This window comes from Giraffa tippelskirchi, chromosome 2 (assembly GCF_054371585.1).
Source record: "Giraffa tippelskirchi isolate mGirTip1 chromosome 2, T2T-mGirTip1v1.2.pri, whole genome shotgun sequence".
NCBI lineage: Eukaryota > Metazoa > Chordata > Mammalia > Artiodactyla > Giraffidae > Giraffa > Giraffa tippelskirchi.
The window spans coordinates 106,582,547-106,602,756 of record NC_137276.1 but is presented as its reverse complement, the minus strand read 5'-3'; the positions used below and the strand labels follow the sequence as shown (position 1 = coordinate 106,602,756).

Here is a 20,210-nt window from a genome sequence, read left to right as displayed (position 1 = left end):
GGACATTCAGAGGTGTAACATCAACACTACTTTTGCAATTTTAGTAAATTAGCAACATGCTAATTTTATCCAGATGAGCTTCTCCAGTGGCTCAGCAGTAAAGAACCTACCTGCCAAGTAGGAAACACGGGTTTGATCCCTGGGTTGGAGAGACCCCCTGGAGGAGCAAATAGCAACCCTCCAGTATTCTTGCCTGGAGAATCCCATAATCCTATGGACAGAGGAACCTGGCAAGCTACAGTCCATGGGGTGGCAAAGAGCTGGACATGATTTAGCAGCTGAACAGCAACAAAAACACAGATAAAGAAAACATACTGTGCTGTGCTAAGTCGCTCAGTCATGTTCGACTCTGAAACTCTACAGGTTGTAGCTGACCAGGCTCCTCTGTCCATGGGAATTCTCCAGACAAGATTACCGGAACAGGTTGCCATGTCTTCCTCCAGGTGATCTTCCCAACCCAGGGATCAAACGTAGGTCTCCTGCACTGCAGGTGGATTCTTCACCATCTGAGCCATCAGGGAAGCTGGAAAACAAACTAGTGGCTACCAAAGGAGAGATGGAAGGGTGGTGGGACAAATTAGGTATATGGGGTTAAAAGATGCAAACTACTGTGTATAAAATAGATAAGCAATGAATTTATATTCTATAGGACAAGGAATTATAGCCATTATTGTATAATAACGTTTCATGGAGTATAATCCTTAAAAATAGAGAATCACTGTGCTGTACACCTGAAACTAGTATATTATAAATCTACTATACTGCCATTAAAAAATAAAAAATTTAAAAATTAAGAATAAATAAAAAATAAGCAGGTGAAATTTCTGCAGATAATTGATAAAGACTGTATTTTCTGGATGGTACAAACCATCAGACATTTAATAAAATGAACTTCTATGAAAAAAAATTTTTTTAAGTTCATTTCATAGGCTATGAGTAAGGCAATGGCACCCCACTCCAGTACTCTTGCCTGGAAAATCCCATGGACGGAGGAGCCTGGTAGGCTATAGTCCATGGGGTCGCTAAGAGTCAGACACGACTGAGCGACTTCACTTTAACTTTTCCCTTCCATGCACTGGAGAAGGAAATGGCAACCCACTCCAGTATTCTTGCCTGGAGAATCCTAGGGACGGCGGAGCCTGGTGGGCTGCCGTCTATGGGGTCGCACAGAGTCGGACACGACTGAAGCGACTTAGCAGCAGCAGCAGCAGCAGCAAACAGCCTATTATTTTACACAAACACAAACGTCAACATAATTAGACTTCTTTCTCTGGTTGGAACCCAAAAGAGGCCGATTCTTTCTGCCCACTTTAGCCTCCAAAGAAGGACAAAGTGAGAATTTGGGGGATAGAAGGGCCAACAGGTAGGGAGCAGAGAGAAGCCGGAGGGAGGGACAGAAACCACTGCAGGATGGTCAAAGGGCCTGCATCTGAGTGGTGGAGACAGGAGAGGTGGGGCTTCAGGGCTGGGGTCCCTTTAATAACACAAAACTCACACTGCGTTTTTCTCACACACTTTGCTCTTGGTACAGCAGATCCCTTTAGGCAGAGGCACTCCACTGGGATCCCCTGGGAACCTCCTGGCAGAAGAAACTCCTCTGGAGCCCCAGGTGCTGCCCCCAGTGGTTCGGACCTGAGTGGCCCAAGTGTGGCCCGAGCACCCCTGGTTTCCCTGGAGCCTCCGGTGAGTGCAAGGTGTGGCCAGAGCTGAGCAGTGCCTAGGGTAGGAAATCCCTTCCCTTAGGGATGCAGAGGGAAGGTGGATGCTAGGCCAGTCTGTCTGGAAGAATCGCCAGCAGCCTGCAGGCCAGAAGGCTGACTCCCAGACTGACAGACCCCTCCCACTGACAGCCCCACACCCTGTCCTAAACTGAGGGGCTCCCCTCTTGACAGTGGGAAACCCACACCTCCCCCCCACCCACCCGACTACTGGAGGCCTTTGAAAGTCACCTTTAAGACTCAAATCCCATCCACTCCTGGCAATGGTCTTCAAATTTTTACTTCTCTAACTTCAAAAATATTTTTGAGAGACAAAGTGCCCCCTTGCACTTCCTAAGCTGCCATTGAAACAACTGTCATATATCTAACGAGTGAAGCATGGAATCCACCATATTTTGAACAACAACATTTTAAATATATATATATATATATTTTTTTTTTCCACTTAAGATGCATGTTTTTATTGAAGTTAAAAAAAATTTGTAACCAGACAGAAAGAATAGACAAAAATGCTATAATCTGACTATATAATATTCTCTCATTCTTCGTGAATCACTAAAATATAACAAAGGATTGTTCTCTATGCTAATTTTTAAGGTTGTCCAGTTAAACCATTATTTGGTATCCTTTCAACAGGTTAACCTCTTAACTATTTAGAGTTTCTTCTCAGAAACACTCATATATTATACAGAAAACATTCATAGTTTATTTGGGAAACATTCATATTTTATACAGGATGTACAAATTTGAGATGAGACCCCCCCCAACCCAAAAAAACCCAAAACAACCCACACGATTGTAGCTGCAACGCTATCCTAGGTGCATTGTGGTGATTATGTTCAGTTGGCGTCCACTATTTACAACTGGATTTTAATGGTGTTATTTACAGAGGGGCGAAAAGCACTCATCTAAAGTAAAGGCGCTCGGGTTTAATGTGCACTTTCATAGCCCTAGGAAAACACAACCATTATATACACTGTAAACACCACAGGGCATGAAATCCATCTCCAATCACAAACATCAACCTCACAGATCAAGCATACAAGGTCTAAGTAAGGTGCCTGACTTCTCCTTTGTAAGCATACTTTTCATCCAAGAGTACTGCTATTCTTTTCAAAGGACACTATTCACTTATTTCAAATCTGGGACCAGTGCTCGAAACATTCCTGGAACCCCTTTTCAGGGATTGCCAGCATAGTCTGTGATGAACTCTGCTGAACGTTCTTGATGGTGACAAGTCTTCATCCTCAAGGATTTGATTTGGGAAAACAGGCATAGTTATTCACAGCCAGGTGAATCAAACCATGGGATACAACCCTGAATCAAACATGAGGCACCACTATAAAATGGTAAGACCAGTTTTCTTATACAGATCATAAATTCAGAGATTTAAGATGCCTGAGCAGTGGTGGTCCTGATGGATAGCAGAGATTCTCCTGGAGTGATGACTCTGAGAGGCAACACTCACTGAAATGGTGTATCTAGGTGGTGGTCTGCAGTTTTTGAAATCGGTCTGTTGCCTCACACATACATTTTAATACTCCTCTTCAGTTTCAGTCCCTTTTGCTTTCTTATGGATTGCCCGATTAAACCTATGGCAAGCAGGGACCCAGTGATTGTCATGGAGCCCCAGCTTACAGCCAGGGAAGCCCTTCTGAGACCGGTGGCAACACATCCAGTATCCCGGCCCGTAGGGCAGTGCCTGGCAGTAGGGCTTGGGGTGCCACCGGCACAGGGACACATCCCCTTTCACATATTTTTTCTTGCACTGCTTGCATGGATCCTCTCTGTAGCGTGGATCCCAAACCCAGCGAGAATCTGCTGGCCTGATATTGTAATATTCAATGATAAACTTGAAATAGCAGCAGGTACATTTAAGAGCCACTAAACTCTTAGTAGGAAGTAACCTGAAGATTTTCACCATGATGTGGTGGGGCAGAAAAGCCATATACTGCTGAGGCTCTAAAAGCTGCTGGATTTTAAACCTGGTCTCCAGAAAGTCATGTGACACCTGCTTCTTCCAGCTGGATGCCTCAAGCATTGGTAACGTACTTTCCACAGGAGAGGCCAGTGGGACAAATGAATCAACCGAGACACTTTTTTCCTCAGATGCACCGTCACCTTCAGCAGCCTCTTCAAGCTGACTGACCCTGGAAGACTCTTCTGTTGTGCTTTCATTTGACTGGGAACAGCCTGACTGGTGCTGACCAGATGGCAAAAAAAACAACATCCCTGGAAGTGGGTCTTCACAGGACTCCGAACTGGAAGGCTGGTCTTTCTTTACCTTGGACACAGTGATACTAATGCACAAAGATTCTTTTTTGCGCTGATCAGGATTTTGGTTAGCAAGTGGCACAAGCTCTTCACTAATGCCACCAACAGCATCTGTGGGCAATTCAATGGCTTGGGGACAGGTGCGAGGAGGAAAAGGTGGCCCAACAAGTTCCTCTGTCATTTCCACATCGTGCCTGTTGCTGCTTTTCATGGCAGTCTGCTGACCTGGCTCTAATTCTGCACTGTCTGTGTGCAAACTCATGCCTGCCGGCAACGAGGGACAGCCTCGAGGCGCGCTGTCCCAGGCCTGGTCCCCCTGAGGAGAACAACGGTCAGCTCTTAAGGGGCTGCAGCCCACAGATACAGACCCTACAGTTTTCACCTGAGTGTCAGGAACCTCCAAGGTGCATTTGTCTGCTTTGCTGTCCTCAGCCTGGGTGCCATTCACAAGCAGTACGCGGCCCACATTGCGGCGAAAGCTGTTATTCCTCGAGAGGCTCCCGGGCTCCCGCTGGCTCTGCCGCTTCAGGCACTCGGACTCCAGCCTGGCTACCATGTCGAGGACACGGACGGGCTCGCTCTGTGGTTCACCAACCTCAGGATTTCTCCTTTCTGCAGGTTCTTCACATGCTCCTGGGGCAGACAAATGCTCGGGGGCTGGGGGTGCACCTCTGGATTGCCCGGAAAACCGCACCACAGCAGGTGCGTTAGTGCAGTTTTTCGCACAACTGGCTAGCAGAGCGCTGGCTCTTTGCTCGAGGAAGGCGACCATCTGTATGACCGATAGAGGCCTCCCGGCATACACGCCGTCCCCGCCGTCACTCACGTAATGCACAGAACAATGCTCAATGCCACATGCAAAAGGCTCAGGCTGGTAGCATCTACTGTTGACCTCCTTCATCCTTTCTAACTGTATCTTGGCTTTTTTAAGATCCCCTGATTTTTTCCTTCTTTTAGTAGCTCTCCCATCAATATCCCAGGAGCTTTTTATTTTCATAGATCCTATTCTATTACTGCACTGGTGGGCTGCAAAGAATGCTATCTTTTCCTTGGTATTTCCCGGTTTCACAACAGCCCAGATATCGAGCGGCCCTTCCCCTTCTTCACCCTGGTGGATTGTTGCAGATGGTGCATTCTTCTTGGTTTTAACATTCAAGCTGCTCTCTTCAGGACTCTTCCCACTCACACTGCACAGAACATTTGGAGAAAGGATTCCAAAAGGCTTTCGAGATGATGCTTTACCAAGAGAGGCTAAAGGAAAGACACTTGATTTCATACAGCTAGCTTTGCATTCTTCATCGCTGATAGCCCGTTGGTGGCTCATAGGAGTTCTCAGAGTTTCCGTGCCAATTTCCAGAGGTTGCCCTTTCTTCTGGAGTTTCCAGTATGGCTTAAGGTGCATAACAGAGGTTCTGCGCTCTTGCCCCGGCCGGGGCCTGGCCCGGGGCTGCACACCCCTATACAGCGGCGGCGGCGGGAGGCCTGGCTCGCTCCCCACCGCTGAGACAGACCGAGCGCCCAGCGCGGCGCGGCGGAGCCCCAAATATATATATTTTTAAACACCTAAAACTCAACACTCAGAAAACTAAGATCATGGCATCCGGTCCCACGGCTCCATGGCAAATAGAAGGGGAAACAAGGGAAACAGGGAGGGATTATTTTGGGGGGCTTCAAAATCACTGCAGATGGTGACTGTAGCCAAGAAATTAAAAGATGCTTGCTCCTTGGATGAAAAGCTATGATCAACCGAGACAGCATATTAAAAAGCAGAGACATTACTTTACCAACAAAGGTCTGTCTAGTCAAAGCTATGGTCTTTGCAGTAGTCATATATGGATGTGAGTTCAGTTTAGTTCAGTTGCTCAGTCATGTCCGACTCCTTGCGACCCCATGAACCACAGAACGCCAGGCCTCCCTGTCCATCACCAACTCCCAGAGTCCACACAAGCCCATGTCCATTGAGTCAGTGATGCCATCCAACCATCTCATCCTCTGTCATTCCCTTCTTCTCCTGCCCTCAATCTTTCCCAGCATCAGGGTCTTTTCAAATGAGTCAGCTCTTCACATCAGGTGGCCAAAGGATTGGAGTTTCAGCTTCAGCATCAGTCCTTCCAATGAATATTCAGGACTGATTTCCTTTAGGATGGACTGGTTTGATCTCCTTGCAGTCCAAAGGACTCTCAAGAGTCTTCTCCAACACCACAGTTCAAAAGCATCAGTTCTTCGGTGCTCAGCTTTCTTTATAGTCCAACTCTCACATCCATACATGATCACTGGAAAAACTATAGCCTTGACTAGACAGACTTTTGTTGACAAAATAATGTCTCTATTTTTCAATATACTGCCTAGGTTGGTCATAACTTTTCTTTCAAGAAGTAAGCATCTTTTAATTTCATGGCTGCAATCACCATCTGCAGTGATTTTGGAGCCCAGAAAAATAAAGTCTGACACTGTTTCCACTGTTTCCCCATCTATCTGCCATGAAGTGATGGGACCAGATGCCATGATCTTAGTTTTCTGAATGTTGAGCTTTAAGCCAACTTTTCCACTCACCTCTTTCACTTTCATCAAGAGGCTCTTTAGTTCTTCTTCACTTTCTACCATAAGGGTGGTGTCATCTGCACATCTGAAGTTATTGATATTTCTCCCGGCAATCTTGATTCCAGCTTGTGTTTCTTCCAGCCCAGTGTTTCTCATGATGTACTCTGCATATAAGTTAAATAAGCAGGGTGACAGTATACAGCCTTGATGTACTCCTTTTCCTATTTGGAACCAGTCTGTTGTTCCATGTCCAGCTCTACCTGTTGCTTCCTGACCTGCATACAGGTTTCTCAAGAGGCAAGTCAGATGGTCTGGTATTCTCATCTCTTTCAGAATTTTCCACAGTTTATTGTGATCCACAGTCAAAGGCTTTGGCATAGTCAATCAAGCAGAAAGAGATATTTTTCTGGAACTCTCTTGCTTTTTCAATGATCCAGAGGATGTTGGCAATTTGATCTCTGCTTCCTCTGCTTTTTCTAAAACCAGCTTGAACATCTGGAAGTTCTCAGTTCACCTATTGCTGAAACCTGGCTTGGAGAATTTTAAGCATTACTTTCCTAGCGTGTGAGATGAGTGCAGTTGTGTGGTAGTTTGAGCATTCTTTGGTAGTTTGAGCCTTTCTTTGGGATTGGAATGAAAACTGACCTTTTCCAGTCCTGTGGCCACTGCTGAGTTGGATGGATGTGAGAGTTGGACTATAAAGAAAGCTGGTCGCCAAAGAATTGATGCTTTGCAACTGTGGTGTTGGAGAAGACTCTGGAGAGTCCCTTGGACTACAAGAAGATCCACCCAGTCAATCCTAAAGGAAATCAGTCCTGAATATTCATTGGAAAGACTGATGCTGAGGCTGAAGTTTCAATACTTTGGCCACCTGATGCAAAGAACTGACTCATTGGAAAAGACACTGATGGGGGGAAAGATTGAAGGCAGGAGGAGAAGGGAATGACAGAGGATGAGATGGTTGGATGACATCACTGCCTCGATGGACATGAGTTTGAGTAAGTTCTGGGAGTTAGTGATGGACAGTGAAGCCTGGTGTGCTGCAGTCCATGGGGTGGCAAAGTGTTGGACACGACTGAACGACTGAACTGAACTGAAAATGTATCCAGTTGAATCTAAATAACCTAAGGATCTGACGCCCCACTGCTGACCACTCAGAAAGGACAAGAACCAGCTTTTCTTTTACAGTCAGGAATTTCATGTGGATTTTTTTTTTCTCCTTGAACTTGCATTTCCATCCTACTGACCCTCTCACATCCATCCCAAATAATCTCTTTAGTATTGATAATGTTGAATTTTACCTGAAGGTTTAGACATCCCCTGATCCTTTCGTGTCCCAGTAAATGGCTTACTGCCAGGAACCCCCTCCCTTCTTCATAAGACTTAATAAGACACCTAGGGCATCTGTGTGCTCGGTCGTGTCTGACTCTTTGCAACCCCATGGACTGTAGCCCACCAGGCTCCTCTGTCCATGGGATTTCCCAGGCAAGAATACTGGAATGGGTTGCCATTTCCTTCTCCAGGGGATCTTCCCAATCCAGGGATCGAACCCACATCTCCTGTGTCTCCTGCATTGGCAGGCGGATTCTTTGACACTGAGACACATGGGAAGCAAAACAGCTAGAGGCCTCTGTTGTTTAGCTGGATAATGCTGTGTGAAGAGCTCCCCACATTCCCATTCTTTGCCTCATAAATGATTGTCTCAACCACTTGCCCCTGCTGATCATGGGGACGAAACTCTGGTTATCCAGAGCACAGCTTCTCTCCATCCAAGCTCCTGAACTTGGCCCATGCTGTCAGACAGCCCCTCCTGAAGACCCCTGCCAGCCCCCTTCTTTCATCTGTCTCACTTCCCAGCACCCTCTTGTTTTCTAGTTTTGTTCCCTCCACTCTAGGCAAGAAACCCCCTTTTGCATCATGAGATGTCTGCACGTCTTTGCTCAGAGCAGCCCACCCATTGCAAGTGGCCTTTTTCCTTCCTTGCAGTAGCCTTTTGAATACGATCTCTCCTTAGTAAGTCTGGATTTAATTTGTTTTTTATTTGACAATATGTATTTGTGGCTTCTTGGTTTAATCTGTTGCACTTCCTTGGAAAAAAGTATAATTTTTAAATTACCTGAGGCACAGGGCACCAAGTGTCAAAAAACTGTTGAATTGTAAGTTTTGGTTCACAATGCTTAATGTGATGTCATTGATGATGACAATGTAAGTATATAGTATAGACTTTGATGTGATTGTAACTTCTATGTTTAATAACTGTTTGTTGGAAATGCAACTATTAATGAGATGATCTGATTTGAGAATGGAAACACATGCACCCACTCCTCCGGCTACAGAAACCTTACAAACCCGCTGTCTCCATAGCACAGTTTTGTCCCTCCTGGTGTCTGCTCCCAGGCAGAAGGCTCCATCTTTTCATTCAGGAAATTCCCCAGAAGCTCATCAGCCTGTCAATGGCGAGTGTCCACAGACAGCCCAAGATCCTTTCAAACCCCTCACCTCAAAATCGTCTCCTGACAGTTTCTTCCCATCCTACCATCTTGCCCAATTCTAATCAAACCCCTCTCCCTCCCACCAGCCCGACTTCCACACAAAATCCCGAACTTTCCTCTCGCTACACTGCCCAGCTCCGTGGGGAGCCAGGGTCTAGCTTGCCATGAGAATACAGGGGGCAGGCCGCTCCAGTTTCCCTACCTGGTTTAGGGTTCTAGAAGAGTGAGAAGTTGGCATCAGCTGGATTGCTGCTCTTTGATGTACAAACATCAGGGCTGAGAAGCCTGCTGGCCTCACTAAGAAGATGGGAACAGAAGATCTGGTCCAACCGCACTGTCCATCTTTGAAGTCCTTCTGAGCCCTGGGCCAGAGTTGCATGATGTAACCCAGATGGCCAGGCTTGCTAGTCGTGTGACCCAGGACAGGTCATGACACCCTCTGCCCCGGTCTCCCCACCTGCCAGGTGGGCTCAGGGCTGTCCAGCCCCCAGGGGTGGGGGGATTCACGGGCTATGTAAGCGGGTCCACCAATAGCATCTGGTACATTCGAGGGGCCCCACTGAGTGATAAATAATTACCAACATGCTTTCAGTGATCTCTCATTGATGACCTATTCAGGTCCCTCATCTGCCTGTGTTTAAAGCCTGCCTGGAAACTGGACCCTCACCTCCTCCCACTTCCAACAAACAGGGACAGGGTGAGGTCAGGAGGTGGGAAGGGGCTGTGCTTTTAGCTGCCTCTCAGGAGAGCAGTCTGAGTAGGCAGGCAGATTTGGAGGGTGAAGAGATGGACATCAGTGACCTTGACACCATCCTCGCCCAGTGGCCTCCAGTGACTCTCCGTCACCCCTGACTCTGGGGCCCATCTCTCCAGGCTTCACCAGGACTTCTTCCGGCCCCGCAGCGGCAGCCTTACTCTGAGCCGCCTTTCTCCTTTGAAGGCAACAAAGGATGTCTGCCTTCAAATACAGGTCCTTTCCCCAGTTGGTAAAGAATCTGCCTGCAATGCAGGAGATGCTGGTTCGATCCCTGGGTTGGAGCAATCCCTGGAGAAGGGAATGGTAACCCACTCCAGTATTCTTGCCTGGAGAATCCCATGGACAGAGGAGCCTGGTGGGCTAGAGTTCATGGGGTCAGAAAGAGTCAGACATGACAGAGCGACTAACACTTTCACTTTTTCCCCAGAGCCTACCCCTCCCTGAAAACCTCCCCAACTTCTGAGACAGCCTGTCAGTTGTTGTATCTTCTCGGCAGTGACCTGGGAGATGCCTAAAGAATCCTCTCTCTGCTGGCTGTAGCTGCTTTCCCAGCAGATGTGAAGGCAGCTGCTTAAAGGGGGTGCATCAAGGCATGTGTTTCCTGATCTGTGTTGTTGGAGGCATGGAGACCTAAAGAGTCCTCAGTGCCCTCAGTTCAGACTCCAGCCTGACCACTTGTAAGGTGTGCAGCAACTTAAGCTTCTTAGCATATTTGAGTTAAATAAAATAGCTTGGTCAGACATTCCACTGACCTCATAAGAGCAAGACCTAGGCAGAACAGATACTGAACTAGGTCTCAGATTGGGACCTGGCCACTGAAAGAGGAAGCAGCTCAGTAAATGTGCCTGGATGAGATTCCCTGACCATTACGGCCCAGGCCTTTGGGTAGGTACCCCAGATGTGGAGACAGGTGTCCCCCACCCCACCTCCCAGAGCCTCTGCCCAGCCCTGGGCCCCCTGACAATCTCTGAGCCAAAAGCCTTCCAGGGCAGGTGTCAGTGTAGACCTAGCTCTAACTGCAGCTATTCCTGTAGAGCTGTGAGTGAAAAAATGATTGCCTGCCATATCAGTAAACAAAGGAGGTTACAGCCATCAAGCCATCATCACATAGCAGCCACACCGACCTGTGCACCCTGAGGGGAGTCAGGATGGAACCAGGATGCCCCCAACCATCCAGCAGTCAACTGCTGCAGTCACTCCCGATGGTGTACCTTGAGGAGACTCAGGATGAGAAAACAGAGGATTCTGGCCCCAGGCAGAACAGGTGCTCATCAAAGGAATGATTGCAGTGAGTCCAGACTCTTGCATCTTCCCATACCTAGAAAAGTGCTAAATTTATTAACTTGATATGTCTGGTTTTCTTTAACAGTCATCTTTTGATCTTCAGACTATCTGGTCTTTGTTGTGAAAAGTGAAATCGCTCAGTCGTGTCCAACTCTTTGTGACCCCATGGACTGTAGCCTACCAGCCTGTTCAGCCCATGGAATCTTCCAGGCAAGAGTACTGGAGTGGGTTGCCATTTCCTTCTCCAGGGGATCTTCCCAACCCAGGGATTGAACCCGGGTCTCCCGTACAACAGGCAGATGCTTTACCATCTGAGTTGTAAACACTCCTGTATATCCTGGCTCCTCCCTGACCTCTTTGGGGCAGTCTGTCAAAGTGATCTGAGATGCTGTGTCTTGGCTTAAGTCCTCAGACTGTTCACTGAATAAAACATAATTCTCATCTTTCAGGTTGTACTTTTTTTCAGTTGACAGAGTCATGCCTGTCACTCCAGTATGAGTTTGTTCTTGAGAGTGGGGAGTTTTGAGGGTGAGCAAACAGACAGCTTTCTTCTTCTGTAGATCAGGTGGTTCCAACTCTCAAAACCCACTGTGTCCCCAGGCCAGTCCCCTCCCCAGGCCAGTCCCAGGGCTGCTGATGAAATGGTCCCTCAATCCCCGCTGTTGTCAGGATACCTCTAGCCTGTATCAGTTGCCCACCAATGTGTGGGGTGGTTCTCTTGTATTCTGTTCTATTACACTGGTCTGTCTGTGGTTCTCTGAACAGTCCCAAAGTGATGTAACCACTAGACCTTTAGCCATGGTCTTTTTTTAAACATACAGGCTTGAGTACACATTTTCTTTAAAATATAAAGAGCACCAACATTTCTATTCCCTTCCTTCAGGAGACATGGACACTCTGACACCCAGTCTCCAATGATTACTGTGGTCACCTACAGCTTAACCAGATTTAAACACACAACAAAGGTGTGTATGTGAGTGTGTGTATGTGTGCTCACACATGCCTCTCTCTCTAATTAGTCTTTTCTCTGTTGTGGCTCAAACAAATGACTACACACTTGGCTGGCTAAATGTTATACATTTGTTATATGAGAGTTCTGGAAATCAGAAGTCAGACATGGGTCTCACTGAGCTAAAACCAAGGTGTCAGCAGGACCATGCTCCTTTCTGGAGATGCCTTTTCCAGCGTCTTGCCTTTTCCAGTGTCTTAGCATGTGTGGCCCTTTTCTGCATCTTCAAAGCCAGCCACCTGTGTCTCTCTGATCCTCCTCCATAGTAACAACTTTCTCTTACCTGGCCTGGAAAAGTTCTTTCATGATTAGGTTAGGTCCTCAAGGATAACTCTCCATCCCAAATTGGGAAGGAGGCAGGTTGCGGGCCCTCACCTGACTTGGCCCTGGGTGGCACTGCGTCCATTGATCTTCACTGATCTCACCCCCCAGTGCACAATTTCTCCTGGGTCTCTGGGACCCCACCCGGAGCAGTGTGATCAGGCAGCTGTAACAAAAGACCACAAACTGGGCCGCTTAAACAACAGAAATATATTTTCTCATTGTTCTGAAAGTCAGAGATCAAGTTGTGGGCACCATGGGTTTCCGTCGCAGCCTCTCTCCCTGGCTTGCAGACAGTCGTCTTCTCCCCGTGTCCTCACATGGCTGGAGGGAAGCAGAACACAGCCCCCGAAAATGTGCCTGTTTAGTCATGTAGATTATTTTGAGCAGAAGGCAATCAAGACCTAACTGACTTATGAAAAACTTTTGCCTCTCCCTTAACTGGCTGAAAGATGTTGACAGAGGGCCTGATTTGGGCTTCCTGGATGGCGCAGTGGTAAAGAACCTGCCTGCCAATGCAGGAGATATAAGAGACATGGGTTCAATCCCTGGGTCAGGAAGATCCCCTGGAGTAGGAGATAGCAACCCACTCCAGTATTCTTGCCTGAAAATCCCATGGACAGAAGAGCCTGGCAGGCTACAGTCCACGGGGTTGCAAAGAGTGGGAGCCGACTGAGTGTGTGATTGACTGAGTACACACACACACTGACCTAGAAAGAGAGCTTTTATCAGAGATGACTTTTTATCTGACAGACTTACCTGAGCAGCAGGGCAAACAGCCAATGACAGGGCCTCGTTAGTATCCTGAGAGTGCCCCTCCTCCCCTTTGGAGGCCAGGCCCCTACTCTGGTCCTTAACTCTGAGTGGTATATCAGCCTCAATTATGCGACTGCCTTTGAGGCTCATATTTTTATGGGGATCCCATACATACAAAATCAAATTTGTTTTTCTCCTGTTCATCTGTTACATCAATTTAATTATTAGACCAAATAATTTAGAAGAGAAGAAGGGAAAATTTCTGCCCCTACGTGGCCTTCTCGGAGCAGGCAATGGCAACCCACTCCATTACTCTCGCCTGGAAAATCCCATGGATGGAGGAGCCTGGTGGGCTGCAGTCCATGGGGTCGCTAAGAGTCAGACACGGCTGAGCGACTTCACTTTCACTTTTCACTTTTGTGCATTGGAGAAGGAAATGGCAACCCACTCCAGTGTTCTTGCCTGGAGAATCCCAGGGACAGGGGAGCCTGGTGGGCTGTCGTCTATGGGGTTGCACAGAGTCAGACACGACTGAAGCGGCTTAGCAGCAGCAGCAGCACGTGGCCTTCTCTCTGTACACGTGCACCCCTGGGGCCTTTCTGAATGAATCTACATCTGTTTTGAGAACAGAAGATGTGATGAAGACCCACCCAAGTGTCTTGCCTCATGTTACCTGAACCATTTCTTTGAAGACCCCATCTCCAAATATAGCCACACTCAACAGGGTGCTGGGGTAAGGGTGGGGGAATTAGGGCTTCAACATGTGAATTTGGTGGGGGGAGGGAGCACAACTCAGCCCATAGCCTCACCTTGCCTGCTTTTCCTCCTGACCCTTCCCAGGGTCTCTGCTGCCCCTGGGCCTCCATCTAGAACTCCCTTCTCTGACTTCCTCCCCTTGGTGACCCCACCAGACTGCAGGCTTTAGAGGTCGCTGTCTCCACTTCTGTACACAAGTGACTCTTATATTTCCCCTCCCATGCTACCCTCCCCAACTCCAGCGTTGAGTTCTCAGTTCCCTCTGTGATGTCTCCACCTGATGTCAAGCAAGAATCACAGATTCAACTTGTCCAAACCCGAGACTTCATTTCCCCATCAACTGACCCTTTCTCAGCTCAGTAGATGACAACTCTGTCCTTCCAACAGGTCAGATCAAGAGCCCTGAGGCATAAGACTGGTCTTCTCACTAATTGGTAGGGCACAGCAATGAGCTTGAATACCTTTCTTCTAAACTAACTGCTTAAGCCTGCAGATAAATCAAAGCCCAGAGACATGCTGCCTGCTGATTTGTCTGGGCATGGTGCCGTCTCCCCATCACTGGTAGAAGCAGAGGCAGGAGGGCTTGGAGCATCCAGGTGATGCTTCTGGCAGGCCTGTGCCAGCTCAGCATATGTCCTCTGGCAAAAGCTCAGCACTTGACAGCCCTACACAGAGGCTTGCTTCCAGAGCTTCACCTTGGAGGACAGAGAAGGATTTACCCGGACACTAAAGAGTTGGAAATCCCATGTCTTCATTGGAAGGACTGTTGCTGAAGCTGAAGCTCCAATACTTTGGCCACCTAATGCGAAGAGCTGACTCACTGGAAAAAACCCTGATGCAGGAGGAGAAGCGGATGACAGAAGATGAGATGGTTGGATGGCATCACCGACTCAATGCAGATGAGTTTGAGCAAACTCTGGGAGATAGTGAAGGACAGGGGAGCCTGGCATGCTAAGTCCATGGGGTCACAGAGAGTCCGTCACGGCTGAGTGATTGAACAACAAATCAGGTGAAAGCCTTGGGGCCCTGGGAGGGTGGTGCTCATATGACTAGAATGTTTTGCATGAGAAAGATTTTATAGTTGCCATGGTGAGCTGCTCTGCTCACTCTCACCTCCAGTCCAGTTTTCCTGGTGATACTGCAGCTGCCATGGGCATGTTTGGATGGATGCTCAGGGGAAGCTGAGTTGGGGATATGTTTCAGTTGGGATGAATACATTTTTTGTTGTCTGCCTTGCATGTAGGCAGTTTGCTATTGACTGTAAGGTGTGGAAATGGCTTCCAGGATGCTCCTGCCACCCACAGGGCTGGCTAAGGTACAAGGATACAGGACAGGTGTCTCATCATCATACGAGTGCAGCATGTCCTGCGGTGCCCAGCCCCTCCCTTTGTGGGAAGTGGAGCAGAGCAAAGGTTCTAGATCTACGGAGCCAGAGGCTACCCTGCTAGAGAAAGGCAGAGGCTTCTTCCTCTTCTCTATAATAGTGCTGTTTCCAGGAACTTCCCTGGTGGTCTACTGGCTAAGATCTCTGCTCCCAAAGCAGGGGGCCTGGGTTCAATCACTGGTCAGGGAACTAGATCCCACAGGCCACAACTAAGACCTGGCATAGACAAACAAATGAACAAATACATAAAATATTTTTTAAAAAGAAATGCTATTTTAAATTGTTGTCATAAGAAGTAAGCAAAGAATAACCACCAAAATGCAGTTTAAAAGATATTACAGAGTAAATAAAACCCTTAGGCTGTTCTTCTGAATTACGCTATCATGGTACTGTGTTAGAATTTGCAGTTTATTGTGGTTACTCATTTTTTTTTATTCTTTTGAAATGAAACACTTTAATCATATCTCTAAACACTTCTGCCCTACGTTTTATTATATTAAAAAATGAACTCATGTCATGTAGTATAAAAATGAAGCAGCACAAAAGGAATGAAAAGCCAATAACTATATCTCCAGTCTTTTTATTGTAGAACAGATTCTTACTAGCAACGCAATTACTCTTAAATATTTCTAGTATCAGTATTTCGTGGTTATCTTCAGACTACAAAAATACCACTATTGATGTGCACATATTCCTGTTCCAACAGACAAGAGCTTTGTTTATTTTAATCCTTCAATTATTCCTCCCTTTCTTTTGTTATTCAATCACTCTGCTGCCCCTGCTGCTGCTAAGTCGCTTCAGTTTTGTCTGACTCTGTGCGACCCCATAGATGGCAGCCCAACAGGCTCCCCTGTCCCTGGCATTCTCCAGGCAAGAACACTGGAGTGGGTTGCCATTTCCTTCTCTAATGCATGAAAGTGAAAAGCGAAAGTGAAGTCGCTCAGTCGTGTCCGACTCCGAGCGACCCCATGGACTGCAGCCTACCAGGCTCCTCCGTCCATGGGATTTTCCAGGCAAGAGTACTGGAGTAGGTTGCCATTGCCTTCTCCGATTCAGTTGCTCAGTCATTTCCAACTCTTTGCGACCCCATGGACTGCAGCATACTAGCCTTCCCTGTCCATCATGAACTCCCGGAACTTGCTCAAACTCATGTCCATTGAGTTGGTGATGCCATCCAACCATCTCCTCCTCTGTCGCTCCCTTCTCCTCCCACCTTCAATCTTTCCCAGCATCAGGGGAAATGAGTTGGCTATTTCTATTAGGTGGCCAAAATATTGGAGTTTCAGCTTCAGCATCATAATTTTGATTGTTGTATCACTGATTTTACTTCCTTTAATGAGTATTTTTGCAATATGGATTCTCATTTTAAATAGACATCTGCCCTTGATCTGCTTTTGGACTTAGGATTTTGGATTTTACTCCTTCCAGGGGATCTTTTAAAATCAAAGAAGATCCACCCCCCAATGTGGTGCGAGTCTGGCCCTAGTAGAGTCTTTTACAAATATGCATCCCCCTCCACACAGCACTGGGTTCCCAGAGCTGTGTAAACAGCGGGTTTGTTGACATAAAAGGAGAGCTGGAACAAGCTGATGCCAAAAAAAAAACCAGACTTCCCTCCTGCCTCAGGTGCTGGTCTCCACCGGCCGGGGTGGTGGTTTTGTTTGATTCTGTGCAGTAGCACATGCCTGGCGTGCTGCAGTCCATGGGGTCACAAAGAGTCGGACACAACTGAGCCACTGAACTGAACTGAACTGTGGGGTAGTTTGCTCTTTCTTATCTTTTCAAGCCCTGTTCAGATCCATCATTTCCTGGAACTGTTGGCACCATGGGGAGGGACAGGCTCACCCCCGAGTCCCTGCGTTACAGAGCAGGACATGGTCACTGGCCAACAGCTGTACCCCTGGAATCTAGGAGACTGAAACCCAAACCCAGGTATGCTGGATACTACAGTTCCAGCCTGGATGCTTCATGTCCAGTGAGGGACGCCGCCTGAGGTCTCCAGCCATGGCAGAGCCTGCTCAGGGAGCCATTCTCTCCTCCAGGCCCAGGGAAAGAACCCCAGGGGCCCCGGGGGTTAATTGCCTCTGCAGCCGTCTGTTTCTGGTCCAACTGGAAAAACCAGGCAGGCTGGGCTCTGGGTGATGGGCCAGTGGGAAGAGGGAAAGTGTTTCCTTGTGCAGCTAGTGAGAGAGGGGAGAAGCAGAGAAGGCGAACATTCAGCAAGCAGCGAGTCCACTGAGGGAAGGACAGAAGCCTGTCCTGGGGGCAGTCAGGGCCCCCCAACCCTGACTGTGGATGCAGCCATGCAGGCCCTGCTGAGGAAGGGTCAGGACTCACTTCAGTCTCTTGCTGAGTCTCCATTTCTACCAGTCCCAGCTCCCATCCAGTCTCCTAGCTGTCAGCCCATCTTCCAAACAGGACAGGGGACTGCACTTCTAACAACCTGGCCAGCACTTGCTCTATGGCCTAGAAGTAAACTTGGAACGTAGAACCTGCCCACCGGCCGTGCTGGGCCACCTCGGGGCGGGAGGATGGCCTCCAGGGCTCAGGCCTGGGCCTGACTTGGTGACCTACCATCTCTAGGTACAGTGCTGGCCTGGTACCCTTCTTGACCACAGCCCCCTGGGACATGAGTGTGTAACTGGGAAGGGTTAATTTTGAATTCATGCTGGATCTGCTTCTGAGACTTTAACCCTCATCTTGCCATGTTTGTTATTATAAACATACATAATGGGCTGAAAGATCAAACCAGTTAATCCTGAAGGAAATCAGTCCTGAATATTTGTTGGAAGGACTGATGCTGAAGCTGAAGTTCCAGTACTTTGGCCACCTGATGCGAAGAACTGACTCATTGGAAAAGACCCTGATAATAATAAAGATTGAAGGCAGGAGGAGAAGGGGACAACAGAGGATAAGAAGGTTGGATGACATCATCAGCTCAATGGATATGAGTTTGAGCAAGCTCTGGGAGTTGGTGATAGACAGGGAGCCTGGTGTGCTGAAGTCCATGGAGTTGCAAAGAGTCAGATAGACGTGACTGAGTGACTGAACTGAACTGAATAGCCTGCCTCAGGAAGATGACTTGAGCCACTCACCTGTGGAGGACTGTAAGGAAGTGAAATTAACACATTCCCCTGCCTGAGGCTTGTTATTCTAGGGGACATTTACAAGGATTGAATGGCCTTTTTAATTTGTCTCCTCACCTCCCCCCATCTCTGATCCATAAAAGAACCTGGCATCCAGGTCCAGACTAGATGGATATTTTGCGGTGCTAGCCTGCTGTCTTCTTTGTCAGCTGTCTCCCAAATCAAGCCCCTTCCTGATCCCAACACTTCCTCTGGGATTCGTGGGCTTATCTTGCAGGGAGCAGAGAGGACTGGGGGTAACAATTTGGAGCACCGGTGCAGCAGCCTTGCTGTTCGTGGCTGGCCAGCCCTGGTCAGGGGGCATTGAAACCAACACCGGGAGCTGCCGGGACCATTTGTTCTGGGAATCTTTCCTTCAAGTCTCCTTGAAAGCATGCTGGCTACCCTGAGTTTGGCCGCTGGCACCAGAAACTGACTTAATTTGTAAGGTCAATTGAAAGTGAAAGTGTTACCCTCTCAGTCATGTCCAACTCTTTGTGACCCCATGGACTGTATAGTCTACCAGGCTCCTCTGTCCATGGAATTCTTCTGGCAGGAATACTGGAGTGGGTAACGATTCCCTTATTCTACATAATCCAATAACTGGTTTGTAGTTTGCATGTGCTTTTGTGTTACAAGTTGATGGGCTCAATTTTTGTAGGATAGATCCCTCTGGTGTGCACCCTGGGAATATATTTCCTTTATAGGACAGGCTAATTTGGTTGGGGTACCCTGTTGGAGGGGGAAGGTATTTTTTGGACTATCCAAGTGGGAACTGGCTCATCTGGGAACTAATTATTGTAGGGTAGGGTGCCTAGTTGGAATTGGCCCATCTGTTCTGTAGCATATTTGGAATGTGTTAGTTGTTCAGTTGTGTCCGACTCTTTGCAACTCCATGGACTGTAGCCTGCCAGGCTCCTCTGTCCATGGAATTTCCCAGGCAAGAATGCTGGAGTGGATTGCCATTTCCTTCTCCAGAGGATCTTCCTCACCCAGGGATCGAACCCAGGTCTCCTGCATTGCAGGTAGACGCTTCACCATCTGAGCCACTAGCAAAGCCCTCTGTTCTATAGGGTAAAGTCTATTTACCCTAGTGGGAACCAGAATGAGTTCATTTGGGGAGCTAATTCTTGTGGGGTAAGCTATCTAGCCAAAATCAGTTCATTTGTTCTGTAGGGTGAAGCTGATTCACCTGACCTGAGCGCTGGCTCATCTGTGTATTGATGTTGAAATTTGTGCCATTGTTGTTGAAATATGTGTAAGTCTTTTGCATTTTGGTATTATGAAGCTTATAGAAGTGAAAAATACTCCATCTGTCCCAAAGGAAAGCATTCTCAGGAGTATATTAGATAAATTGGCAAAATAGAGCTGTGGCCTCTGTGGTCAGCGTCCCTCCTTCCCACTTGAGAGCTTCCTGGCACCACAAGCGGTCTGTTGGGTGCACCCTATGGTGTCTGGGGCAGGGCCAGTCCCATGCACATGATAGGGAATCGATGATAGTGGGGCCAAGTCTGGTCCTCTTTGGATGCTCTGTCTTCACCAGTGTCCCAGCGCCTGGCTGGCCCCCTCTGAGGCTCCCTCCCCACCAGGTATCCAGGTCTGCACCCACTCCGATCCCCTCACTTCACTTTGTTGGGGCCAGTGGCTTGCATGAGGCCTGAGTCATGTTCGCGGTCGCGCCCCAGGTTGGCATGCCCCAGCAGCAACCCATAGGGTACCACGACTCCATCTGCCGCTGCATCAGAGGGAAGAGGGAAGAACACTCTAAATAAACAACAGTGGGGATTCCCTAA

The 20,210-nt window shown here is 48.0% G+C and overlaps 1 pseudogene across 1 annotated transcript; it reads right to left on the bottom strand.

The window, feature by feature from the left end:
* Positions 1–2,149: 2,149 nt before the first annotated feature.
* LOC145539885 (F-box only protein 34 pseudogene) lies at positions 2,150–5,530 on the bottom strand (annotated as a pseudogene). The gene has a single exon (XR_014078027.1). The product of XR_014078027.1 is annotated as an F-box only protein 34 pseudogene (transcript).
* Positions 5,531–20,210: the final 14,680 nt, after the last annotated feature.